The sequence below is a fragment of the Manis pentadactyla genome, chromosome 12, assembly GCF_030020395.1.
Source record: "Manis pentadactyla isolate mManPen7 chromosome 12, mManPen7.hap1, whole genome shotgun sequence".
NCBI classification, from domain to species: domain Eukaryota; kingdom Metazoa; phylum Chordata; class Mammalia; order Pholidota; family Manidae; genus Manis; species Manis pentadactyla.
The window spans coordinates 99,924,297-99,949,658 of record NC_080030.1 but is presented as its reverse complement, the minus strand read 5'-3'; the positions used below and the strand labels follow the sequence as shown (position 1 = coordinate 99,949,658).

The 25,362-nt window shown below is 37.8% G+C and overlaps 1 long non-coding RNA gene across 1 annotated transcript; it reads right to left on the bottom strand.

Moving 5' to 3' along the window:
- Nucleotides 1–1,874: 1,874 nt before the first annotated feature.
- On the bottom strand, nt 1,875–25,346 carry LOC118915040 (uncharacterized). Its single transcript, XR_008992887.1, has 4 exons — nt 25,222–25,346; nt 9,850–10,057; nt 3,005–3,108; nt 1,875–2,601 (listed from the first exon to the last, which is right to left on the bottom strand). It is a non-coding gene; the product is annotated as an uncharacterized LOC118915040 (long non-coding RNA).
- Between the last annotated feature and the right edge of the window lie 16 nt (nt 25,347–25,362).

Sequence of the window (25,362 nt, the reverse complement as noted above, 5' to 3'; positions counted from 1 at the left end):
TATAGTGTGTTGAGGATCCTGGACTTGGAGCCTCAGGACTGGGAGCTGGTTCAATCACAACTCTACCACGCCCAACTGTGTGGAACTGCCCAGTCACTTTGTGCTTCAGTGTGTCATCCAGAATATGGAGATAACTGCCTCTTAAGAATGAGAGACAGAGGCGCTTTTTTTCAGAGCATTATAAGTGCTCAATAAAAGAAACAATTAAAGGATAATCAGTTATTGATTGGTTGATAAATCAATTGATTTTTGGTGAGGAAAAGAGCACCAAATTCTAGTGGTGTAAATGATTTCAATCTGACCTGTATAATCTAATGAGAAGATGGCTGAAATCTTAGTGACTGGCAGGCATTTCAGGCATAAGACTTCTTAGAGTATTAATATGTGTCTCCAGCAATGGGTGATAAAAACTCACCAAAACAAGATGCTTGCTAATCTTTTTGGACTGATGACACCAAATTGATGAGATCTCAAAACTCTCTTATTCTCCCCTAAATACCTTAGAAGGACTTTGTTTCATGGCTTATTTTCAAGAAATTAAATTTAAACTGATTTACTTGATAATATTTTTACATTTTTGCATGTTACAAATCTCTGCCATATTAAACAATATAGATTCAAAGAAACACACTTAGTTTTATGCTAATCCCTAAAATCGCTTCCTTATTTTTTGTAGTGCTTTCAACTTTTCAAAAAACTTTCACTCCTCTTACCCCATTTATTTCTATAATAACTCTAAGGTTGTTTTCTTCTAAAACTGAGAAAAGTTTGTTGTTCCTGACTGACAGATAAAGAAATGTAAAGTGATTTTAAGTGCTCAAAGCCACATACCTGGTTTATGGCAAGAATGGGATTAGAACTCGTTTCATAATTCCCAGCCATTATTTTTGACTTCCACCAGCACCAGTGCCACCATCTGATTGCCATGTATTATCCTGGATCTAAACCCAAGTTAGAACCCAGGTTGAACAGGTGACTGCCCAATATCCTAACTCTCCCCCAACCAAGTGTTCCTCCCAAAAGTATGTTGTAAGTATCATGAGGGCTTTTGCTTCCTAAAATAAACTTGTTTATTTTGTTAAAGTAACTTTTCACTTCTAGATGTTAGAAGTCAAATTAGGAGGTGTGACTTAATTTTTAATTTAGAATTTTTCAAATTATGCTGGAATGTAATTTTTTTATTTGGCTAGTTCATTCCTTCACTAAACACTACATTTGCCTATAGAGTTTTCAAGTCAGCTTTTAAAAAATAGTGTTATAAGCCATAAAAGGCAGTTTTGAAAAACTGCACATTCTAATTTGGGATACCAGTTTTTATTAAGGATCCTAACCCTTGGGTTTTGGAAATGAGCACAGATCTTAGACTGACAAGTGATAAAGTAGTACAACCTTATTAATAAAGATTAATATTTTAATATTAATTATTAATAAATATTAACCCCATACACCTTCTCAAAAATCCCATACAGTTTACCAAGCAGCACGTTCTTTAAAAGAAAGAAAAAATCACTGTAGTTAAAGATTCCAATTTGGTCATTGAACTTTGGAATTAATACTGTGAAATGTTTTCCCAAAGTTAGTATACATTTTTAAAGTATTGTTAATGGTTTGGGGTAGTCTATAAGGTTATATAATTCATGACAGAACGATCTTTTAGAGTCATTAAAGAAAAACTGACAACTCCAAACTGACAAGTGTAAGAAATTCCAAAGTTGCACTGACAATTCAGATCTACTTCCTTTCATGCCCAGATTCACTTAATATCTCATTTGATTTTCAAACCTTCCCTCGGAAACAATTGGAACAAAAACCATGAGCAAACTCAATCTCCATTTGGGCATGTAACCCTTTTACAAACACAATTACAGCCAAACACTATTGTAACCTGATTTGCATTTGCACTAACTAAGTTACAAAGAACACTGAGAATGCCTGCTATGCATACTACAGACTTATTAGGAGGATATATTGCAGAGCTTCTGTGAACACTAATTAAAAAGGTTTTATCTTTCCCCTCTGGTCCACTGAAATTGTTCAAATGCCTTGCCTGCTACAACTTTGTTCAAACATGGTTTTCAAACATGTGATCAGAGCTGGGCAACTATTTCAGGTGGCATGATTCTGTTTCCAAGGTGGACAAGGCCGGAAAGACAAAGTTTCAGTCTAAACTTTGAGCTTCCTTTCCTTTGTTATTTTGTGTTGCAACCTTAGCATTATCCAACTGTGGACTTTTATCTGTGAATATCTAAATCCTGTCTTGTGGAAAACTAATTACTGAACCACTGCGAGCTTCATAATGTCCTGCATTTAAGTCCTGAGCATCATACATAATGCATAGGCAGCAGTCTCTGCACTCTGATTACAGAACACTGTCATTAAGTGAGCAAATTAAAGATGTGAATAATTCACTGGCTGAGCTTATTGTCAGTGCTGCATTGTGAAATTAGAATTTCTAATAAGTACTGCAATTTTTTTAACCCAATTAACACAGAGAACATCTTGAGACTGATTAGTACAATAAAAATTATTACCTTATTCTTTTGCTTCACAACAGCCAAATTAAATACTGTACTTAATTATGCAGCATTCATTCCTTCTGTGCTAAAAAAAAGAAAAACCTATCATTTTAATAAGAGTTCTAATATTTGTACACCAGCTAAAAATACAGCACATGCATCTGTAGCTCACTGCCTTTTTGCAAAGTTTTTTTTAAGAGTCTGAACATCAGTATTATCACCAGTGGTGAATTATGATGGCACCAGTCTGTTCTTAAACCAAATATTTTTCTTAAAATACAAACATCACACACAGATTGACAAAGTAACTAACCTCCCCAAATTGAGTTGAATATATTATATCTCTGATTTTTTTTAGCTCTTTAGGTGCAGATTAGCACAGCCTTGCCCCCCACTATACTGTTTGTGATTGAGGCTGAAACATATATTTAAGAAAATTAACTGATTAGGAAAAAAAAAAATCAAGTATCTGTAACAGTGGGTCTTACCTCGGATGCTCATTTAGCACACAGTGATCTGTCTCACTCCTGCCAGGCAAGTGGGGAAAGTCCAGTTTATGCTCGGCATGATGATCCTACGCAGAGAGTGTCTGCTGCCATGTTAAATAAAGAAAATGATCATTTAAACGGGGCTTTTGTCTCCCAATATTTCCTCCTGCTGCCCCTTTTTCTGCATGAGAGCCCAGGAAGGCAGGCACATCTGGCGGCAGCCCCTGCCCCTGACCGCAGCTGCTTCTGAGAGCTCCCCCCTTCCTTGCCAGCTCCTCTGCATCCCCTTCCTGGGCAACTTCAGCCCCCTAAAATGGGGGAGAGAAACGATGACATTGCAGGCAGGATATGAGATGGTTAGCTCAGCCTCTGCAGCCACCTCCTTTCTGTCTAGATATTTTAAAGAGAATGAGAAGGGGAAAGAGCGAAGGTGCTCTGCAAATCAGTCAGACACAATGCAATAGGGAGATGGAGAGGAGCGAAGGGAGACTGAGAGAGCGAGAGAGTGTACGTGGGGGGGGCTGTCAGTGCAGATAAATCTGCATATGGAAATTAGGGTTATCCTGGGTACAGTTTTATTTAACTATGATCTTCTGTTTTTTTAATTAGACCAGAATTTTAGCAAAGGAAAGAGAGTCTTGAAACCAGAAAGAGCAACTTCTAATTCAATAGACTTGAAATTTCATAGCATCTGCAAATAGCAGATCCAGAAGTTGTAGGAAAAAGAAAAGGAACAAAAAAACCCAGGGCTTTTCTCCACTTGTTTTGTTTACCGAACAAAAAGAAAGACCCACCCCCACCAAAAAAAAAGGGAGTGGGGGGGTGGGAATTGGGATGAGAATGTGAAGGATATCAAGGGAAGGAATAAAAAAGAAAAAGAAAAGACCATCTTTCATGGACTGTGTAGAATTTGTCCTTAAATGATAAAGGAATTATGTGGGACAAAGGAATTGTCAAAAGTGGGTAATTGGAACTGAAGGTGGAAACCAGTAGCAATACATTCTGCATCTTAATCTCAGGGGTGCAGCACGCTTTTTACTTCCTTTGAGACCACCTTTTGCAGCTCTAACCCATGGCAAGACGCTACTGGCTCAAAGCAGTTTAAGGATGTCACTGATGCCAGCCAACTACTCTGAGTGGGGTGCTGAGAGTAAAACTAGGAGGCAGAGTGACCAACTACAGGAGGTTGGCTGGTGTACCCCGCAGTGACAGCCCCACAGGACTCCATCGGAGGTGCCAGTAGGATAGCAATTTGACTGTAAGGAAGCAGGAGATAATTCTGTAGTCTGTGAGTGGAGAATATCATAGAATGGACTAATGTTTACTCACCGAGAGTTATCAAACACCTATAATGTGGCAAGCATTGTAGATAAACACTGCATGGTTTCTGCTCTCAAGAACCCAGAACTCAATGTGAAAAATAAATTTAAAATGAGATGGTATTTTGTAAACAAAGGAGTGATTCAAACAGTCTGGATTTGAATAGTGTGAGCAGATGTCAGCACCCTCCGAGCTCTCCATCCGCATCTAAGTGGATCCTTCAAGACCAGCTCAGGTACTCTGAGCAAGTTACTTGTCCTTTGGAATCTTAGTTTCTTCACCTGTAAAATATCTGCTTTTTAAGTTTTGGGATTATATAATGAATGTAAAACATTACCATTTGTCTGGCACATGATAAATGCTCAAAAAATAGAAAATCAATTCTCCGTTCAGATGGCACCTCGTCTGTGAGTCCTTCCCCAAACCCGCAGACAGGCTAGGAGGCTTCTGCAGTGCTCCCACTCCCTTCCACTGTGTTATATCATTGTGATTTTCAGCAGGTCTACCTCCACACCAGTGGTTCTCACCCAGGGGCCATCGTGCCCCACAGGGGACATTTGACAATGTCTAGAGACATTACTGATTTTCACAACTGAAGGAAGGCTGCTATAGGCAGAGGCCAGGGATGCTGTCAAACTATACAACACACAGGACAGCCCCCCACAACAAAGAATTATCAGACCCAAAATGTCAATAGTATAGTAATGATCTCAACTAGCACCCAGATCTTAGTTTCTAATAAAAGGAACCAGGGGTCCTTGGACAAAAGGCTGATTTTAGGTTTGGGGCAAGAAATACACAAGGTGAGGTGAGCCTAGAGCATCTTGTAGTGCTAGAAAGTAGGAAGTACACTAAAAACAACAAATACCAACGATGGGGGCATATCAAAAGGACACAGGAACCATCTGAAAGAGCTTCCAATGGATCAAGTTGGAATTATTTGAACAATAAATACACAATGTAGTATATAACCCAGAGTATAATAAATATCCATGAGTCCAAACCGATATAAATATTGAAAAATAAGTGGAGAAGAGACAAATCTTCTTTGCCGAAGAATTCCAAATAATTTAGGCAATTAAACCTTGATCAAGGAAATGGAGAATAATTCCCCAATCCTGAAATGCGGGCTGCTCATAGTAATTTCCATAGTGGGGAGTTGTAGGGGTCAGGGGAAGGGCGGACTCCAGGTAATAACATTATAGTGAAGAAACTTAATCTAACACTACCTAAGCCTGGGGGTCAAGGTTAACATTAACAATGATAAGTCATGCTAATCAGGTATGTGCCCTAACCCCAGTCTAATAATGAAAAAAAAAATCAGACAAATTCCAATAGAGGGACATTCTACAAAACACTAACAAGACTCCTCAAAACTGTCAAGACTATCAAAAAGAAGAAAAGTCTGTGTCTGTCACAGCCAAGAGAAGCCCAAGGAGATATGAACACTAAATGTAATGTGGTATCCTGGATAGTATCCTTGAACAGAAGAAGGACTTAGGTAAAAACTAAGGAAATCTGAATAGAGCATGAAGTTTAGTTTATAATAATATATCAATTGATGGATTTACTGATTTTAACAAATGTACCATCCTAACGTAAGATGTTAGTAGGAGAAACTGGGTATGGAGTATCTTTGTAATATTTCTGTAAGACTGTTCTGAAAAATAAAATGTATTTACTTTGTAAAAAGTCAGTAGTGTCAAAGTTGTGACATCTTGCCCCATACATAAGCTTCTCAAAGGCAGAAGTTTTTTTGTGCTTGCTTATACGCTAGTGGTGGCAGCACACCCTCAAAGATGACCTGCTGTGAACCCTGCCTCCCAGAATTCATACTCGTTTGTATTCCCCTCCATTTGAACCTGGGCTGACCCTATGACTTGCTTTTGACTAACAGAGCACAGCGGAAGTGACACTGTGTGACTTGTAGCTTTCACCTACGTCTCTTGCAATGCTTGGGAAAGGCAGTCACTGGGAAAGAAGTCAGAATACACTGAAATCTCCGTACTATCAAAAAGCCTGATCTACCAAACAGGGAACCCTATAGAGAAAGGGATGGGGAGAGAGAGAGAGAGAGAGAAAAGAGAGACGTCCAGCCAGCTCCACACTGTTGCATCCACTCCGGCAGAAGCACCCAAACATGTGGATGGGGAAACCACATTTGACACCAAGCACACTCACGCCTACAGAGGACTGTATTCCCAGCCTTTTGCCTGCAATAGTATGAGAGAAACCAAACAAGAACTATTCAGATGAGTCAGATTTACCCACAAAATCATAATAAACCACAATGAATCATTGGTTTAAATTAAGACACTAAGTTTAGTGGTAGCTTGTTATAGATCAATAAATCAGTGCCTCTTACTTAGTGGGCATTCCAGAACAATGAAAAGGGAACTTCCTGTATTGTGGGAAAAAACACAATGGTAGGATTCCTCATAACATTTTAGACCATTTCCATTAAAAAAAAATTATTTCAGTTGGTAAATTCAGTAAGATAATGAGTTTTGCAATCAGGTATAAAAAAGGTAAGAAAAAGAAATGTAGCTAATAAATAACATAGTAAAGCTAAAATGGGTTGGAAAGAGAAGAATAATGGTGGGAAAAAGCAGATTATTTGCGATTTATTCTGGACATAAATTTTAAAATACATATTTTCAACTTTAATATGTTCACAATGACCTTAAGATTTACTGAGTGCTAGGCACCTTTATATGTAGTATTAGCCTCACAAAATTATATGAGGTATATACTATTTTAACTCCTAATTTTACAGGTGAGGAAAGTGTCTCCAAGTCGCTAAGTTACTTGCTCAAGCTCAGCCAACTAGCACATGTGATCAGGATTTGTACCTTGGCTGTCTGACTCTAGAGCCCATTCTCTTGGCACAGTGTAGTAGAGAAGATACACATAAATAAAATAACCAAATTGTTATAAATAACATATAATATTGTATATAGATATATATATTAGTAATATACAAGTATACTGTATTAATTAGTCTATACTTATTAATAAAATAAGTAATATATAACAGTAAATACAAACTGTTTTAAGTTCCATAAAGCAAAGTGCAGGATGCTATGATTACAAAACAGATACCTCACATAGTTTGGGAGTTTGGGAAGGCTGTTAAGGGGTTGAGGTCCATGAAACAGAAAAAGACAGATATGAAAACAGGCATATGATTACCTGTTGTTCAAGTGTTTTCCTGAGAAACTTTATTTGTAAGGCCCCCAGAGATGAATTCTCCGGAAGTCACCAGTATGCTAATGATGGAATGTCATAGTCTGGAGGTGTGAGCAGGGCAGCACTGAAAGAGAAGAAAAAGAGAATTGACTTACTTATGCTTCTTTTATTTAAAAAAATAGATCCTCAAAAATTGCCCAAGCTTGTGGTCTCCATTTCCCCTCCTTCCATCCCCTCTTGACCCACTCCCTAGAGCTTCTGTTAACATTCCTCTGAAAAAGCTCTTAGTCACCAATGCCCCTCACGTTGCCAAATCTACTGGTCAACTCTCAGTCTTCATTCTTTCAAGCTATCAGCAGTATTTGGCAGAGCTGACCATCCTTCTTGAAACTCTTTCTACATTTGGCTTCCCAGATTCCACACTCTCCTGGGAACTGTGTGTTTCTCCTACTTTACTGTCTGCTCTACTCCTTTGTGTTCTTTAGTGGAGCCTAGTCTCATCCCTGAGCTCTGAATGATGAAACGCCCAAGGGCTTAGCCCTGGAATTTATCCTCTTCCCCATCTCCACTGTTGCCTTAAACAATCCCAACTAATATCATGCCTTCAAATACCATCAATATGCTGGTAACTCTCAAATGTATATCTCTACCTAGACCTGACTTCCTGAACCCAACTGTCTGCTGACTGTCTGCATTTAGATAGAAAAGGTGAGCAGATTTGGGTACTAAGCTTCCCAGATTCAAATCCTAACTTTGTCTTGTACTAGTTGGGGCAAGGGATATATAACATCCCTGTGCTTTGTTTTCCTCAACTGCAAAGTGGATACAATATTATTAATCTATCTCACAGAGTTGCTTAAATGAGCTACTATGGCTCTGGAATATGTTCTGGAATGCCCACTAAACAAAAGGCATATTCAAGTGGCTTCCTGTTTGCTGCACATAGGCATCCAAAAATAGAATTCCTCCTCTTTGTGACTTCATCTCACTCAATGGTTTCTCCAGTCTTTAAGCCAAAAATTTACTCAAGCAAAAAATAAAACACTTCTCTCTCACAACTCACTTCTGTCCTATCAGTCACTCCTGTCAGTACCGCTTACAAATACATCTTCACTATATCACACCACTTCTACATCCAAGCTAAGCTACCTGGAGTATCTCACTTCTACACTTACCCCATAGGATTTATTCTCCCCACTGCAGCTGGAGCGATTCGGTAAGACTTGAGTATTACTCCTCTGCTCAAAACTCTTGAGTGGTTTCCCACAATGCTTAGAGTAAGTAAAAACCAGAGTTCTTATGGACAATGGGATCTGGCTCTCCCCAGCACATGCACCCTTCTGGTCTCATCATTTACCACCCTCCCGCTCTTACTCACTCAGACCAAACAGCATAAGGAATGCTTTGAAAACTTACAGGACATTCACTCATAGAAAGTGAAATAAAATTTACAGTTTGGACCTAATGCCTAAAAGAATCCTTCCCCTTCAAATAACAAAACAAAACATGATTTGGAGGATATTAAGAGTATTCCAAAGTCTCCTAAAAATGAAATTGTAGAGGATATAATACAAAATTAGTAGACATGTAAAGAACCAGGAAAATCTGACCAAATTTAAGGGAAAATACAATCAATAGACACCAGTCTTGGAAAGACCAGATATTAAAATTATCAGACAAGACACTAAAACAGCAATTACAGGCATACCCTAGATGTATTGTGGATTCAGTTCCAGACCAATGCAATATAGCAAATATTACTATAAAACGAGTCAAATGAATTTTTTGATTTCCCAGTTTTAATTTTAAAACTTTATTGCTAAAAAGTGCTAGCCATCATCTGAGCTTTCAGGAAATCATAATCTTTTTTCTGAAGGAGGGTCTTGACCCAGTGTTCATAACTGCTGACTGATCAGGGTGGTGGTTGCTGAAGGCTGGGTGGCTGTGGAAGTTTCTTAAAATAAGACAACATGAAGTTAACTGCATTAGTTGACTTTTTCTTTCATAAATGATTCCTCTGTAGCATGTAATGCTGTTTGACAGCATAGCACCCTCAATAGAACTTCTCAAAATTGGAGTCAGTCTTCCCAAGCTGTGCTGCTGCTTTATCAAATAAGTTTACATAATACTCTTAAATTCTATTTTGTCATTTCAACAATATTCACAGCATCTTCACCAGTAGACTCTATCTCAAGAAACCACTCTCTTTGCTTCTCCATAAGAAGTAACTCCTCATCTGTTTAAGTTTTATCATGAAACTGCAGCAATTCAGTCTTATCTTCAGGCTCCACTTTTAATTCTAGTTCTCTTGCTGTTTCCCCCTTATGTGCAGTTACCTCCTCAACTGAAGTCTTGAACTTCTCAAAGTCATCCATGAGGGTTGGAATCAATTTACTTCAAACACTGTTAATGTTGATATGTTGTCCTCTTCCCAGGAATCACTACAGTTCTTAATGTCATCTATATGGTGAATACTTTCTAGAAGGTTTTCAATTTACTCTGGCCAGATCCATCAGAAGAATCACTATGTATTGCAGCTGTAGCCTTTAAAAATGAAGGAACAAAAGAGCAGTAGACTCATAGACATTGAGAAGGGACTAGTGGTTACCAAGGGGGAGGGGTTGGGGTGGGGGCAGGGGAAGGGTGAAGAGGATAAAGGGGCACAATAATTTGCAATCACATCATAAGTTGGTCCCCGGGACGGTAGTACAGCATGGAGAATATAATCAATGATTCTGTAACATCTTTCCACATTGTCAGATAGTAACCACACTAGAGGGGGTGAAGATTTAATAATATGAGTAACTGTTGAACCACTGTGCTGTGTATTTGAAACCAACATAAGTTTGTATATCAATGAAAATTCAACAAAAAATTAATTTTTAAATAATAATACTTGAAAGTTGAAATTACTCTTTGATCCATGTGCTACAGAATGGATATTGTATTAGCAGGTATAAAAAACCATTAATCTCATTGTACATCTCCAACGGAACTCTTGGATGGCCATGGATATTGTCACTGGGCTATAATCCTCTGAAAGGATTTTTTTTCTGAGCAGTAGGTCTCAACAATGACATTAAATAGTCAGTAAACTATGTTGTAAACATATGTACTGTCATCCAGGCTTTATTGTTCCATGTATAGAGCACAAGCAGAGAAGATTTATCATAACTCTTGAGGGCCCTAGGATTTTCAGAATGATAAATAAGCATTGGTTTCAACATAAAGCCACTAGCTGCATTAGCTGCTAACAAGACCGTCAGCCTGTCCTTCGAAGCTTTGTAGGCAGGCACTGACTTCTTGTAGCTATGAAATCCTAGGTGGCATCCTCTTCCCATAGAAGGCTGTTTCATCTACACTGAAAATCCGTTGGTTAGTGTAGCCACCTTCATTAATTATCTTAGCTAGATCTTCGGGATAATTTGCTGCAGTTTCTGTATTAGCTCTTGCTGCTTCACCTTGCATTTTTCATTTGTATCATTTTTTGCTTGGTTGCTAGGAGAATAACAATAAACAGAAATAAATTTTCAATTATACTCAATAGTTCAACATCTGTCTCTCAGTAATCAGCAGAACAAGTAGAATATCAGCAAGAATATAGAAAAACAAACATTATCAACCACTTGACCTGAGTGACATTTATAGAAGATTCTTCCCAACAACTATATATTATCTTCAAATGTACATGAAACATTCACCAAGATAGGCCATATTTTGGGTGATGAAACAATCATTAACAAATAAATAAGGGTTGAAATCATACAAAGTATATTATCTGACCCCCAATAAAATTAATTAAGAAATCAATAACAGAAAGATACATGAAAAATCCCAAGTATGTGAAAATAAGCAACACACTGATGAACAACTTATAGGCCAAAGAGGAAGTATCAAGAGAAAATGAACATTTTTAACTAAATGAAAATGAATATATGTCAAAATTTGTGGAATTCAGCTAAGCATCTCTTAGAGGGAAATTAATAGCACTAAATGCTTTTATTAGAAAAGAAGAAGGTCTCAATCAGTAATCTAAACTTCCATGTTAAGAAACTGGAAAAAAAGAAAAAATTATAACCAAAGTAAACAATAGGAAATAAATAACAAAGATAAGAGCCAAGATATGGAAGCAACCTAAGGGTCCATCAGTAGATGAATGGATAAAGAAGAGGTGGTACATATACACAATGAAATACTATTCAACCATAAGAAACAAACAAATCCTACCATTTTCAACAACATGGATGGAGCTGGAGGATATTATGCTCAGTGAAATAAGCCAGGTAGAGAAAGACAAGTACCAAATGATTTTCCTAATTTGTGGAGTATAACAATGAAGCAAAACTGAAGGAACAAAATAGCAGCAGACTCACAGACTCCAAGAAGGGACTAGTGGTTACCAAAGGGGAGGGGGTGGGGGAGGGTGGGTGGGGAGGGAGGGAAAGGGGACTGTTTATGTATTATGTTTAGTACATATGGTGTGGGGGGTCACAGGGAAAACACTGTAGCACAGAGAAGGCAAACAGTGAATCTGTGGCATCTTACTATACTTATAGACAGTGACTGCAATGGGGTATAGGTGGGGACTTGATAACATGGGTAAATGTAGTAACCACATTGTTTTTTCATGTGAAATGTTCATAAGAGTGTATATCAATAATACCTTAACAAAAAATTTTTTTTAAATAACAAAGATAAGAACAAAAACAAATGAAATTGAAGAAAAGGAAAACAACAGACAGGCCACAAACTAGTAAAGAATAATTACAAATCATATCTATGATAAGACATTTCAAAAAGAACTCCTATGACTCAACACCAAAAAACCAAATGGGCAGAGGACCTACATGAACATTTTCCAAAGAAGAAATACAAATGGCCAACAGGCACATGAAAAGATGCTCCACATCACTACTCATCAAAGAACTGCAAATCAAAACCACAATGAGATATCACTTCACACCAGTCAGAATGGCCACTATCCAGAAGACAAGAAATAGCAAGTGTTGGCAAGGATGTGAAAAAAGGGAAACCTCCTACTCTGTTGGTGGGAGTGTAAATGGGTGCAGCCACTATGGAAAGTATGGAGGTTCTTCAAAAAACTAAAAATAGAAATACTATATGGTCCAGTAACTCCACTTTTAGAAATTTACCTGAAGAAAACAAAATCTCTGATTCAAAAGAGTAAATTCACCCCTATGTTTATTGCCACATTATTTATAATAGCCAAGATATGGAAGCAACCAAGCATCCATCAACAGATGAATGGGTAAAGAAGAGGTGGTACATATACACAATGGAATATTATTTAGCCATGAAAAAAAAAGATAGAAATCCTACTATTTGCAACAACATGGATAACCAGGAGGGTGTTATGGTAAGTGAAATAAACCAGGTGGAGAAAGACAGATACCATATGATTTCACTTATATGTGGAATCTAAAAACAAAACAAAATAAAATGAACAAAAGAGCAACAGACTCATAGACACTGAGAAGTGACTGGTGGTTACTATGTTGGGGGGAGTTATAGGGGGTGGGTGAAATAGGTGAAGGAGACAAAGATGCACAAAATCTCAGTCATACTATGAATTGGTCACAGGGATGAAAGTACAGCATAGAGAATATAGTCAATAGCTCTGTAACATCTTTCTGTTGACAGAGAGTTACTGCACTAGGTGGAGTCAGGATTTAATAATGTATATTAACTGTTGAGTCGCTATGTTGTATACTTGAAACCAGCATAATATTGTATATCAAATATACTTTTATAAAAAATAGAGGGCTTAACACATGAGAGCAGATGAAGTTTTAACAGAGAGGCAAAATTTGGAATAATTCTACAGGAAAATCCCATACCCTCCCCTGAACCCCCTGAGAAGAAAGAACCTTTCAGGCAATCTAGTGTTATCTCCTCAAAGCTGACTTAAGGGTGAGATCCCACTTTCCCCTAGGAGGTGGTGAGCTGGTAGAAATACAAAAGAACTCAGTTGGAGAACCTGTACACAGCCAAACTACTGTTTGTTTTCTGAGTCACCTTGCAAACCACCTCCAAGGTAGATGAGCCACAGGAAACAAAAGGAGATACTGGATCTCTTAAAATTCTCTCGTTTAAGGATGAGGGAACCCATCTGTCTGTGTAAGGGCTTTGTAAGTTCCAGAACTGAATGAAACTTATGTTCTGTCTGAGATATAGACAACATAGATGACCTGGCTTTCTAACAAATAATAAAAGCAAAATTGAAAACAAATAAACTAGCCTAAAAAAGCCCTATCCCTGATATCTAGAATAAGGTAGCTACTGTCGCAAGTAAGTAGAGCAAGACTCTCCATTTCCTAACTCTAACCCAGTGTTTACCAAAAAGCAGAGAATTCAGTAGGAGTAAGTAGGAACTTATTTCAAATCATTAACTGCTGTATGTTCAAACTTTCATCAATTGTCTACCTACTCCAAACAAAAGGAAAAGGCAGATATTTACAACTATTGTTAATTATTAATGAATAAGGTGCTTCAAATATAATACAAGAAAATATCAAAATAGTTTAAAGCAAAAAGACATTCACCAAAGAACATATATGAATGGCCAATAAAGACATGAAAAGATGATCCAAATCATTAGAGCAAAACAAATTAAAACTACTTCATATCCACAAGAACGACTAAAATAAAAAAAGATGACAATAACAAATGTTGACAAGCATGTGGAAAAATTAGAACCTTTATACATTGATGGCAGAATATAAAATGATGCCATATGAAAAACTGAAACCTTTATATATTGATGGTAAAAACACAAAATGGTGCAGCCACTTTGAAAAATAGTGTTTCATTTTCTTAAAATGTTAACCATAAACGTATGTTAGGATCCAGCAATTCTATTTCTATAACAATTTTACTCAGGAGAAATGAAAGCACACATCCACACATAAAGCTTGCTCACAAATGTTTGTAGCAGCTATATTTACAATGCCCAAGAAATGGAAATAACAAAAAGAAACATACTACTGATACATACAACATGGATGAACCCCAAATGCATTATGCCAAGTAGAAGGCACTGTATCAAAAGGCTGCATACAATATAATTCCATTTATGTGCATTCTGGAAACAGCAAAAATACAGGGACAGAGAACAGATCAATGGTGGTCAGGAGTCGGGGGAGGAGGAGGGATGTTTTGACTGCAGTGGTTGTAGGAGGGTATTTTTCTGGGGAGTGATTGAACTATAGATGTACTGATTTTTATAGTGATTACACAACTCCAGGAATTTTTCAAAACTCATAGAACTGAACAACAGAGTGAATTTTACTATTTACAAATTTAAATTTAAAATATTTTTAATGTTTATTTATGATTTTTTTCTTATACGTTCAACGATAGAGAATAGAATGGGTAATTTCCTTCCATCATTTTATTTTGAAAAATGAAATTCAGCTTCATTTGACCTGCAGATCCTACAGAGAACAGTTATAAGGTGATAGCAAGTAAATTTTGCCCATATTACATCTATCTCAGTCCTCATTTCCTAACATACTGCCCATTCCATACAATTTGGAATTGGTTCCTGTCTATGTATTTTCCTAATTGTTTTATATTTCAAATTTTGTTTCTCCGATAGAATTAAAGATTCTCGAGTACAGGAACCATGACTTCTCATGCTATTTTAAGTATGACAGTGAAGGAAATATCTTAGTATATCTCAGTAATTCCTTCTAGGATAGAATGAAATAAAATAGAATGGATGTTACCTGTTGGATAAAGTTATGGAATAACAAGATCCCCTTTACCTTATCTTCCAATTCTTAGATAATAAACCTGATACTCAAGAAAGTTTACAAAACTTGTCCAAGATTATACAGCTAGAAAATGCAGAATGTGGGATTCAAATTCATGTGTACTGATCCATGAACTCACTCTCCTTTAAGCGATGATCTCCACTCCATCCATCCCACAACCCAGCAGAGCTTAACTGACACAGCCTCTTGACACTGTAATATCTAAATACCAAGAAGAGGCCATAGTATTTCACAGATTCTCTAAGCATCTGCTTCTAAAGGAAGTTCAAAGGATTAGATAGCAATCAGAACTCTCTTAAAATTAACAAAGTTATCATATTTTAGGGAAAGGAAACTAACCTATGGAGCCAAAAGTTCTGGCTCCTCCCCTGTCCAGATCTGTGTCTTGGGAAATCCATAAGATTCAGCTTCCTAAAATTGGAAAATTAGGGTAGGGTGGCTCTGAGGCAGAGATTAACATGCAAAAAGTTTACTAAGGAGTAGTCTCGGAACAACCACTTGGGGAAGGAAAGTAGGACAGGGCAGAGGAAGATGTTGGATTGAATGTAATCTCCATGAGGCCTCGGCCACCTGATGGAAGCTCTGAAGTGGGGATGACCCTTCACTGTTATCTCAAGGTAGGTAGGAGGGAAGACCAGGTATTTATACCTTCATGCCATTGTAAATGGATGTCAGATGCACCTATTTGGGCCAGCAGGTTCTCTTTACTCAAAACAATTCTGAGAAAGGCTGATAGTCAAGAGCTGACAGCAGCACTTCAGGAACTGGCAAAGTAAGTCTTTTGTTCTGGAAGAGGAATCTGCGTGGCACACCACAGTGTCCCACATAGTGACCTCTAAAGCACCTCCCTACTCCGGTGCTCTGAGTCTGAGAATGATGGCATCATAAGGACGAGCCAGAAAGCAAGGCCAGGTGAGAAAATTAAAATGTCTTCTTCTCACTTACCTCCCACAGAAAACAGGTAACTAAAAGATACTGGGGGAACAATGTGTGAAGTAATATTAAACCACTTTTACTCATAACAGCTGGCTTTCAGAGAGAAGCTTCTAGAGCTCCACAGAAATTAATGCCTTTAAGTAGATATTATTTAACAAACTTATTAATATAATTCAGAGGTCGGCAATTATTTTTAATAAAGGGCCAGATAGTAAGTATCCTAGTGTCTGTGAACCACACAGTCTTTATTATAACCCTCAGCTTTGCACTTATAATGAGAAAGCAGTCTTGGACAATATATTAACTAGTGGTTGTGTTAAAGTTCCAATAAAACTTTACTTAGAAAACAGGTGGCAGGCCAGATTTGGCCCATAGTCTGTCATTTGCTGACTGATGTTAACAAATATAACTGAATGCTAGGAAATTTAACTCATTCACTTTTGGATACCATAGAGCACCACGCAGACTCCGAATGATTATGTGAGTCTCATGTGAAAGAGGATTTAACTGCTTTCTTGTTAAGCCACTTTCATGCTGAATTTTCTGTCACTTACACCTGAACCCAACTCAAACGATTATAGAAATTTACTTCAGATCAAGTGATCAAAGAAGGCTTCTATGAGGGAGAAAGATTTTACTCTCTGTAACTTGGTGCTGTAACAAAATAAAACCTGCGGCTGCTGTGGGGGCAACTGCCAGTTGTCTCTTATTCATTTTAATTTATCCTCTAATTTTAGTCAGAATAAAGATTGTCTTTTCCAGCTTGCCTAACTGGAGGCTAAATGTGACAGATCTAAGCTGAGAACAAGAAAGTACTGAAGTGGGCCAGAAATTGGGTGAAATGCATAGGCACAGGTGAGAGTGGATATTACTGTTTCCAAAATGTGCTCTATGATACAGTATGTGTAAACAGACAGGAAGAGCAGTTTCTAGACTTGAGCTTTAAAGGTCACTCTTCCCCCTTTCTTTCCTTCTTGCCAGCTGCAATATACATGTGCTGGCTGCAACAGAAACAGCCCTCCTGGACCATAAGATGAACTTAAAAAAGGCCACATGTTGCGGAGACACAAGATATAAGGATCCTGGGATCATAATGGATGTGACAACTCCAGGTCTGGACAGATACCATGACTCGTGGGAGAGGGAAAGATGCTTTTCCTTGGTAAGCCACAGTTATTCTGAGTTTTATGTCACGTCTTCTGCAGCTTTCCCCAACTCAAACTATTACAAAAATATATGTTAAATTGAGGGAACAAAGATCTCTGAGGGAAAGAGCCAAGATCTCAAAAACAAAAAGGAGCCAGGACTAGAAAAAAGCAAGATGTAAAAACATTTCTGGCATAAGGCATAGCTTGCACAAACATTTTGAGGCAGAAAAGAATATAGTGTGTGAGAACAGAAAGAAGATTACTAACTGGTAAAAACCATGGATATTAGTTCAAGAAACAATTGCAGACATAAGAAGGGGTCAAATCACAAACATGAGGTTTTTAGATTTCACTCTAATTGCAGCATGAGGCCACTGAAGTGTTTTAAGCAAGGAAGAGATTTGATCCACCCTGTACCTCCCCTCGGCAGCTGCGGATGACTGCCCCCTAGTGCCTGACTTCCGGTGCAGGGGGCCCTCCTCCCAGCAGCCTTTCTGTTGATGTCACTTGATCCCTCCCAGAAGTCCTCCTGGACAAACTTCCTCCCAACCAGGACACCTCAGGTCTGGCTCCCTCCCTCAGGACACACTTGCATCAACCCTGGTAGCCACCTCCCTTCACAGCACTCTCTTCTTGCACTGCCACCACAGAGCCACTTCAGCCCACCTTTCTCCTTTCGATTTATAGCACCCATCCAGGGACCTGTATGTCCCAGATGTCAGGGTGTACATGTCAGTGTGTCTATGTGGTTCTCTGAAGTTCACCAACTTTGACTCAGAGAAAGAGGGGGGAATCACTGAGAACCTTCCACACACAGTCTCTAAAGAAATCCTGTTGAAATTCTAAGCCCTAGTGAATTCCTCTTTATAAACAGACAAAAAAAGATGATCAGCTAATGCTGATAAAGAAAATTTAGCCCACCTCCTTTGCAGCAATGGTCTAGCATTTCAGTTAGAATATTAGATATTTTTCTTCGATTGGTGCCTCAGCTGAAACTCCAAGGCTAAGAAAGTACAATTATAACATCTTTCAAAAAAAATTTCCCTGCCAAAGATATGAGCATGATTGTTAAACACCAGAAGCAACATTGTATTCATTTAGCCAAAAGTATTCTAATGACCTACCATATGCAGGTACTATCCTAGATGCTGAAGACACAATAATGGACAAATCTTAAGTTATAGTATAGTGAGAAGAGAGACAGGGGTACAATAACTTCTGCGTTTTTAAAGTATATTGTTCTGTATATGTATTCCATGTACAAAAGTTATATGTTCTACTTATGTGACATGAAAATCTAACCCAAGGATGTTAATGGAACAATACTAAAGCATAATAGGGTTCTCAGTGTAGCCCTTGCTCAGAAAAGTAGAATGCTGGAAGACCCGGGTTTGTAAGGCAGATCAGAGAAGACAGTGTGAAATAAGCAAAAAGTTACCAGTCTTAGTCAGAAATAGGGCTCAGGATCTATAACTTGGATAAGTGTCAGCAGGAAAAGCGGGAAGAGGGTAACTTAAGAAAAAGAAGTTGTCTCCAAAAGCAGAACAGGGTAGGGAGGTGGTATCTTTCTCCCTGGAGGAAGCTGTTTCTAAGATACAAGCAGACATTCTAGCTCTTCCGCTGTGGCACCTTAAAGGTGATGTCACATGACTACTACTTAAAAATGTGTAAAATAATTTTTTTTCCAGGACATGGTGTTATGATAGGAAGTGACATCACAGAGGTTGTGGTATTAAGTGATGTTTAGGTAGAGAGTAACTCCCTCCAGGTAGAGCCGGGAAAAGGAGTGCTGGCATCTGCCTGCTCAGCTCTCATCCTTTCCCCTGCCGTCAGTGCTCTGCTGCTGCTCTGGAGAAACACCCCTCCCTCATTCCCTGCTGTCCTAGAGGGATTGCAGCTAAGGTGTACTGTTCCCATCCCTTTTCTAAATCTACATAGAACCATTCAGAGATATTAAGAAGCAGGAAGTAAAGGGCACGAACAGTCTCACCTACTAAAGTAAGTGCTTTCCAATCCATCCTCATTCTCACAGTGATATTCTGATAAGACTAGAATTCAGGGGTTGCAAAATGACAACCAGAAAGCCAAGTTGGCCTAGAAATGTGTTTTTCTTGACCAACATATAATTTTTACTAATTTATTTGTATGTCTTTACACAGGGTTTACAACCTGCCGATCACCACAAGCTTCAAAGCTCCCTTCTGCCAGCACTTAGGACTCAGGTAGACATGAAAGCAGGCTGGACTGCTCACACTGCGCTGTGTTGGAAGCTCTACATTTTTAGTGTAATTGCCACAACAAGCTAATAGGTACAAATTGAAAATGAGAAGTAAGGCAGCTACTTCTAGTAGCAGAAGAAATATAGGTTTTGAAATCAGATCTGTCTGCAATATCATCCTAGATCTTTCCCCCACACCTAAAATCCAATTCAAGAACACTTCCCTCATTCATGTAATATATGTATTTATTGAGTGTTCTCAAGCTAAGGCTTTAAAAGTATAATGTTAAGTAAAAGCAGACATGCTTCCTCTTTTCTTGGAGCTTACATTGTAGTGCAGGATATAAATAGATTAAACAATTATATATGCTAATGTAAAATTATACCTGCAGTGAACCGTTCCAAAGTGGGCTACATAGGTACCTATAGCAGAGGTATTTGGCATAATTAGGGTGGTCGTGGAAGGCTTCCCTGAGAAGGTGTTATGTGAATGGAGATCTGAAGGTTGTGCAGTTGTATGAAGAAGGGGAAGGAGGCACAACTGGAGGCAGAGAGAAGAGAATATACACAGGCCCTGTGGGAGGGTAGGAGGCACTTAAAGGAGACTAGTATGGCTGGAGTACACGCAATAAAGGTAGGTTTGGTCATTGTAAAGTCAGCTACAGGTAGTTAGGAATCAAACATTCAAATTCTATCATGCGTCCTCTGGTCCTGAATGTTGTTGAAGAAAACCCAGAAACTATGTTAACTGAACTCTTAATTTTTTATCACAAATCTCAAATAGTCACTCAACACTCCCAGACATTCCTTCTAAAACTTCCCTAATAAATACACTTTTTAATTCACCAATATGACCAAAACACATCTTTTCTCTCCCCAAATCTCTACCAACCACTCTCTCCTTTCACTTATAGTTGATGTATTATAGAGAAAATAGATGAAAACAAAAAGCACTTGATCTACCAACCACCCAGTTCATCAGCATCAGCTGTCTTTATCTGCATACCCTTCACTCTTCCTGTTAAAAGAAAATTGTCCTTGATCCGATTAGAGGTTATTCCATCTGTGTAGTGAATACCATACCCTCTTGTCTGCTCAAAGCCTGAAGTCCTACAATCATTCTCCTTCTCTTCAGCATCAACTTTTCCCTTTACATTTATAATTGCCCAAATCTCACAAACATGTTTTATTATTTCCTGTCTTCTAAATATCATCTCTGGATCCTCACATCTCCCTTCTGCCCTAATTTTCTGCTTTAAGTTAAATTCCTGGGTAAAATTTCTGTATTGGCTGACTCAGCTCCATTTTCTATCCAACCCACTCCAGTCTGATATTTTCCTCCACTACTGAACTGAAATGGCTTTCATCAACATCAGTCCTGACCTACATCCTGTGAAATGCATTGGTTAATTTGTTTTCTCTTATTATTCCACTTAGAAGCAGCATTTGATATAGATTACCCACTCTTACAATCTCTTAGCTTTCATGACAGGCATCACACTACACTGCATACACTTGAGTTTTCTCCTGAGAACTGACCTTACTTCTTGCCCTTCTTTGCTGACATTTCCCTGTTTACTAGCCCTCTGAATATCTAAAAGCTTTGTAGTTTTAGCTCTTACATTTAGGTCTATGATCTATATTTAGTTAAATGTTGTAAATAATGTGAAATAAAGGTCACGCTTCATTTTTTAGTGTATCAGTATCCAATAGTTCTAACATCATTTGTTAAAAAAACTATCCTTTCACTATTCAATTACCTTCGCCAAAAATCAGTTGACCATATATGTGTGGGGGTTTATTTCTGGACTCTTTTCTGTTCTATTAACTATGTTTATCCTTAGACCATTACCACACTGTTTTGATTATTGTATCTTTATAGTAAATCCTGAACTTAGGTACTGTGAATCTTCCCACACTGTTCTTATTTAAAATTGTTGTGGATATTCTAGGTCCCTTGCATTTCCATGTCAATTTCTCAGAGGATTTGTGAATTTCTATAAAAGGAGAGAGGGCTGGGATTTTGACTGACATTCCACTGAATTTGTAGACAAATTTTGGAAGAAATTTTAATAATATTGAGGTTTCCAGTTCATTACCATGCTATATCTATTTAATTGGGTATTCTTGAGTTTTCTCAGCATTATTTTGTAATCCTCAGTATATAAAATCTTGTGCATATTTTGTTAAATTATCTGTAAAAGCACTTTTGATGCCATTAAAATGGTATTGCTTTTGAAATAATTTCTAGTCATTGTCTAGAAAAATACGTTTTTGTATATTGACATTGAACCCTGCCACCTTGCTGAGTTATTAGTTCTAGTAGCTGATTTTATACTCTAAATGATTTCTTATATAAATGATGACATTATCTGATAATGATGACTGTTTTATTTTTTCCTTTTCAATCGAACTGACTTTCAATTCTTTCTCATACTAACTGTATTGGTCAGTTACCTGCAGTATAATGTTGAACAGATGTCCTTGACTTGTTCTCAATCTTAGAGAAGAAAGCATTGATTTTCATGATATTAACAGCAGGTTTGCTATAATTGCCATTTATCAGGTTAGGGAAATGTTCTCATAGTCCTAGTTTGCTGAGATTTTTCATCATGAATGGATGTTGAATTTTGCAAGTGTTTTTATTTCTGTATATTGAGATGATAATGCCACTTCTATTTCTATTCTCTGTTGATATAATTAACTACTGTGATTGCATTTTGAAATTTATACCAACCTTGCATTCTCAAAATGAACCTGAGTTTCTTAGTATATCTCATTATTTTCATATACTGTATTGTATAAGCATATATATATATATATATATATATATATATATATATATATATATATATACACTTTTCATGACCTGTATTGCTGTATTTTACTTGGTAAAATTTCAACCTCTATGTTTTGTGATTTTGGATTGTAATTTTTTCTTGTGTTTGTCAAATTTTGACATCAGTGAAATGTTGGCCATATTAAATGAGTTTTGAAGTATTTCATCATCTCTTTTCTGGAGGAGTTAATAACAGTATTGGTATTATTCCTTCCTTATATGGTTGCAAGAATTCAATAATAAAACCTGGAGTTTTCTTGTAAGAATTTTGTTTGTGTGTTTGAAATGAGAGAGAGAAGTTTTTAAACTAAAAATTAAAATTAGTATGATGGATATAGAGCTATTGAAGTTATCTTTTTCTTCCTTTGTGAGCTTTGGTAGTTGGTGTCTTTCAAGGAATTTGTCCATTTCATCTATGTTTACTGGCATAAAAACATTCTTAATATCCTTATCCTCTTAATGTTAATAGAATCTGTACTGATGATGCCTCTTTAATTCTTGATATTGGTAACTTCTCTCCTTTTTTCTTAATCAGTCTTAATAGAGAGTTTATCACTTATATTGGTCTTTTCAAAGAACCAAGTTTTGGCTTCATTTATTTCCTCTTTTCTTCCTCTGTTTCATTCTACTTTTTACAATTCTTTCTTATTTCCTTCATTTTGCTTGCTTTGGTTTTATTTTGCTGTTTTTTTTTTTTTTAGTTTCTTCAGATAGAAGTTTAAGTTATTGAACTGAGCTCTTCTTCTCTAATATAAGCAGTCATATTATAAATTTTAATGTTTTCATTTTCACTTAATTCAAAGTATTTTCTGATTTTCCTAGTGACTTCTAATTTGATCCATAAGTTAATTAGAAGTGTGCTTATTAATTTCCAAATATTTGAGAGATTTTTTTCAAATCTCTTCCTGTTATTTACTTCTAGTTTAATTTACACTGTGGTCAGACAATATATTTGGTATTATTTGTCCTTTCAAAGTCAAAGAAATTTGTTTCCTGGCTCAGGATATGGTCTTGATGAATGTTCCATGTGTGTGTGTCAAGAGGGTATTCTGCTATAGATGGATTAAGTCACCTATAAATGTGAATTCGGTCAGGTTGGTTGGTAGTGCTGTTCTATATCTATACTAATTTCCTCTCTACTTATTCCACCAATTACAGAGAGAGGAGTGTTGAAGTTTCTAACTATAATCATTCGAGTATTTCTCCTGTAAGTAATAATATTTTTCATTTTATGTGTATTAAAGCTCTGTTACTCTATATACACATTTAGTATTGTTATGGCTTCTTGATAAAATATACCTCTTTTTGTCAGATTCACTCTCTTACCCTTCTTCCGGCTGGACTCTACCCCAAGAGACTGAACTTTACAGATTGCATCCTTACCCTTTGTTTTTAGGTTGGTTTTCATGAGTGAGACACCAGTTGGACATTGGAGTGTGTAGGAAAAGCAGTTTGGGGACTTCCCTCCAGCTCCTCCTTGCTGGGTTGCAGGTTGGTGCAGCTATGCTCTTCTATGAAAGGACCATAGATGGCTATCAGGTAGGTTGCTGTCTCCTACATCAATAAGTCCCCTTGAGATCTGGTTATCACTTTTTCTCCTTACCCTTTGGCCTAAGGGTGATAATGACTCTGATTAGTTCTGGAAGCTTCACTATCACTTTTTGTGTTCTGGTAACCCTGCCCATACCTTTGTAAATGGCCCTTTCATTAAGCGCTCTTTAAGTACTTTCTATTGAGTGTACCTCCTGTTAACTGCTGGGGATTCTTATTGATAAAATTAGTGTTAATAATACCAGCTTAAATATACACATATTTTTCCCATTCTCACTGGTTCAACGAAGTTGATCACCCACTCAACATCAGGCACTTGAAAAAAGATAAAGGGGTCTATTTGGATGTTTTGATTAGAGGAGGAAGTAACAGTAACTATCCCTTGACCCAGTTCTCCTAAACACAATCGGAGGGCCAACCATTCTCAAACCTAGGCTTTGTTGTCTAGGGATTTTGTAGATACTATGCGGCATGCCGGAGACACCACATGGGCCATAAACAAGCTGCAGTGAACCCCAGCTTAGCATCAGGTCTCAGGGAACATCAGCTGGCCATAGACAGCACCCATCACAGCAGCTAAGGTTGCAGCCAGAGGAGATACCATACAGTTTTTCCCCCACCATCCCATTTGTCAGAAAATGTGCTGTATGTGGTTTGAACAGAGGAGTGTAGATAGGTTCACTACACAGGAATTAAACCAGGACACACTGTTGTGCAGGAATGGGCAAATGCAAAAATCAAACGATAGCAGGACATCTGAATGAGAGGCTCATGGCTGTCTTTGAGCATGCAGTTGACATGCTGAGATGTGTAACGTTTAACTTAGACTGTAAAGTCTTCTGAGGCGATATTAAGGAACACTTGAAAAAAAAAACAAGAAAAATGCAGCGAATGGGCTGTATCTTTAAAAATCGACTAGGTTTAAGAGACTTAAACCTGTCCAGATATTGAAAAAGAGGGAGCCATAGTTTTACACTGAAAGCAAGGACCGCCTAACCTACTGTTTCTATACACTGGCTTAGCCTCATTTTTGCACTTGCCTGGCCGACAATCCACGAACAATAGGCATCCTGGATCCCAACAAAAGATTTGCGGGCGCTAGCTCGGGAAGGAGCGCGGATGGCGCGGGTGTGAAGGCACCTGCAAGGGACGTACTGGGGCAAAGCTCTCTTCTTAGGCCGCGAGCAAAGGTAATCCCGGCAGCTCCTAGCCTGCCTCACCTCAGCCTCCGTATCCGTAACGTTTCAAGTAAGGCCCCGCCTTCCGGCCGCACACACCAATTAGAGCCCCACGCACAGACACACAAAAGAGAGACAAGAAAGGATAATCGCGGCACCTAGTCCTCAGCTGGCAGACTCTCG